Genomic DNA, 3,605 nt, shown 5'->3' with positions numbered 1-3,605 from the left:
AATTTCCGTGGCCCATTTTCTTACCGACTTTACACAAACTGTTATCTTGTGGTGATGTTTGAGTGCGGCGTGAATATCTCGTATTCTTACTTTTGGGTCCTTTGTTATGTAATCCGATATAATACTCTTCGCCCTTTCCTTTTCGTCGGTCTTTATCATTCTCCGAAATGTATATCCTTGGCTAAAGCGCGTACTTGTATCAAGCACTATTTCGGGACGTTTGTTAATAACCTGAGCAAATTCTGAACTTACCTCTTCCTAGCTTCGTTTAGCCATGTTGATACCGTTCTTAAACAAGCTGTTATGTTGTGGTGATATTTGAGTGCGGCCTGAATCTCTGCTAATCTTACTTTTGGGTTCTTCAATAGATGAGCCAATATAATATTCTTCGCCTTTTTCTTTTCGTCGGGCTTTATTATTCTCCGCAATGTATATCCTTCGCTAAAGCGCGAACTTGTATCATGAACTGTTTCAGGATATTTGTTAATAACCTGAGCAAATTCCGAACTTACCTCTTCCTAGCTTCGTTTAGCCATTTTGAAACCGTTCCTAAATTAGCTGTTATATTGTGTTGATGTTTGAGTGCGGCCTGAATCTCTAATAATCTCACTTTTGGGTTCTTCATTATATGATCCAATATAATACTTTTCACCCCAGTGAGAAATGATTCGTCGATCGACGTCGAAATGGTGTCGAATCGACGTCAATTCGACGGTGTCGATGTCGATTCAACGTCGCTTCGACGTCGATCGACGAATCATTTCTCACTGGGACCTTTTCCTTTTTGTCGGCCTTGATCGTTCTTTGCTCTGTGATCCTGTTGGTAAAGCGCATACTTGTATCATGAACTGTGTCGTGATGATTCTTAATATCCTGAGCAATTTCTGAAACGGGTACACGTTTCTGATGTAATTCAATATCTTTTTCTCTTTGTGCAACGGTTGTGTGCTTCCACGTGAAATCCATTTTACTTGAAGAACGCAGTACAACTGATATTACATACATGTTCTTCAAATGTAATTGGGAAGCACAATATCCTGTCTCACGTAAACAAAAGAGCTCCACGTGTTTAGCATTATTCACGACCATATAAACTAAATGTTTCAACGATACAAATCTCTGTTTTGCGACCAGTTAATACATTTTTTAGTTCTATATATTATAAGCACAAGATATTTTAGTTATTACATCCTCTTAAGTAAAATACTTGTGAAGAACATAAAATCTATTCTGCTCGTTAAGAAATTCATATTACCGAAATACAATGCAATATGACCAGGGCGAGTAAAAGGAGTACTTAAATAACTGGTGCATATGCTAAAGACGTTAAATATTTAATACATTAGACACTAATATACAATAATAAAAAAATTTATGTATTATTACATTTAGTTTTTTTTTGAATGAGCGAGATATGCATGGAATTATTTAAGAAAATAATTAGATAGGCAGAAGGTAAATGTTGCAACTACTATCTTGTCAACATGAAATCTCTTGGATGTTATTTAAATTAAATTATGTAAAATCATCATTCTTATTAATATAAATTTACTTTTCAGGTTTGTTTAGCATCGAATCCGGACTCAAAATTTATGTGTAAAGTATTAAGCACTATATGGTGTTAAAAGCACTATACATAAAGAATTAATGCGCTTTTGAAATCGGCTTGCGGAAAATAGTAAGTTATTTTTAAATCAAAGTGCATAAGAATACTTTCTTCTTCGTCAAATAATGCGAAAATTTGTTGTAATGGACTGTAAGAAGAACAGTTAAACGGTGATAGATCAAGTATTCCTCGGTAGTACTGTTTTATTGTCAAACTGAACAAAATGTAAACTGTTCAAGAAACTGATAGAAAAGTTTAAAATATAAAAAAAGAAACGCCGAAAGTATATACTTTTCTCTGGATTAACAATTAACGTACAATACTTTCAAATTATTAATGTAAATTAATAGTATTGTATAAAAACGGATAAAACTGTAAGAAAGATATTTAAGGCAAAACTATAGTTATGGAGACTATTAGAGTGACAATGATTAAAATAAAAGCTTTTAATATGCAATTTAGGTAAACATATGTGTAGTATCGTAAGGAGCGCGCGACAGTCGGGGCTGTGTTTGCGACCGACAAAGTCCTTTAGCGACAGGATCGCCGAGAGTCGTTTGTGGAGAGATCGTCGTCGACGAGGCTACGTAGTCGGTCAGTCCTGCGAGAGCGACCGGGAAGTGAAGACAGCTCTTGATGTCGCGAGCTGTAATCTGCTTTGCGTATAATAAAGTATATCCACATGCTTGAGTTCACGCTCACGTTATCCGCGATTCCTTATCCCCATAAAAAACACTACATGTATGAAAAATGTATTACATGTGTTACATGAACTACTGCTGTCAATTCTGTTCAAACATGAAAAGTTATAGATGCTGTATATGTATATTTGTTGTTGACTTATTATACGTGTATCAATTTTTGAAGATATTTCGTAGCATCGAATTTAGCATATCCTTGTTACAGTATACTAGCAAAACCACTTTTATATAAAATTAATATATTACTGCTATTGTATAAGACAAATATAAGGGTACATTTAAGTACTACGGCAAATAGATAGTTTTTTCATAAATTAATTAAAGAACACACATCTTATCTAACATAACTTGGATTACATTTTTGAAAAAAAAGGTTTAATTCTTAAGATCTTTTTATTGTCGCTTATTAAAATTCGTTTTTCTTCTCGATAGTCTACAAACCAAAAACTGCAATACTACTTCTTTATATGTATATCGCTTTTAGAATCATGTCGGAATCCATACCGATGCTGTCTGTTCAGATTACGTTATTTTCAGGTCTGAATTGTTGTAGCAACTAACAAATATTTCAGATATTATAATCATGAATTGTCAAGACAGGCTATACTATGTACGAATTAGGACCCCCACAATTTACATAAATCTTCGTCAGTTTACATGTTAGTAGTCCTCAGAAGCATGGCTAACGAATTATCCAAAATCTGCAACCTGCATGTGTATAAAGATTTCATAATAATACCGGATACGTTTGGAAGGCTAGTCATGAGAGGGTGATATTTTCCTTTTTATTTACTGGAAATCACGTTGTTATAAATACTCTTTTGCCAATAAAATAATTTATCACGTGTCGTTTCAGTTAATAATTTGTTTCGATATCTCTTTTACAAGATAAATAGGTTCAATTTTAAACCATTTGTATTATATTTGTATTGTATTATATGTATATTAGTACAATTATTTTTTGAATGTTTATTAAAACGGTGGTATACTTCAGGTATTAGTTTTTAAAATTTCTCTAACAAGAAATATTTTGGCCTAACTATCACCTATCGAAAATGTATAACATTTCGTCACTAGTAAATACTCAGAGTAAAATCTGATAAAAATTCTATCGCATTACATTTATCCACGTACATATAAGTGGCAAAAGTTTTTAAATATGTAATACTGACACGATGCATTTTTAAGGAAGCACCCATAGGAAATGACTCTGTACGAATTTATTTGGGAATGCCCAACCATTTTTGTTTTTCCCAGATATGTGGCAGATAACAAACAATTGCAAGATATACAACATA

General features: G+C 33.2%; 1 long non-coding RNA gene across 1 annotated transcript; it reads left to right on the top strand.

Annotated features, from left to right (window-relative positions):
* Window positions 1–1,534: 1,534 nt before the first annotated feature.
* Window positions 1,535–2,426, top strand: LOC105556029. The gene is made up of 2 exons (XR_001008530.1): window positions 1,535–1,678; window positions 2,069–2,426. It is a non-coding gene; the product is annotated as an uncharacterized LOC105556029 (long non-coding RNA).
* Window positions 2,427–3,605: the final 1,179 nt, after the last annotated feature.

The sequence above is a fragment of the Vollenhovia emeryi genome, unplaced genomic scaffold, assembly GCF_000949405.1.
Source record: "Vollenhovia emeryi isolate VEMERY1.0 unplaced genomic scaffold, V.emery_V1.0 DF940423.1, whole genome shotgun sequence".
NCBI classification, from domain to species: Eukaryota; Metazoa; Arthropoda; class Insecta; order Hymenoptera; family Formicidae; genus Vollenhovia; species Vollenhovia emeryi.
Note: the sequence above shows the minus strand (reverse complement) of the source record. Positions and strands in the feature narration are given on the sequence as shown.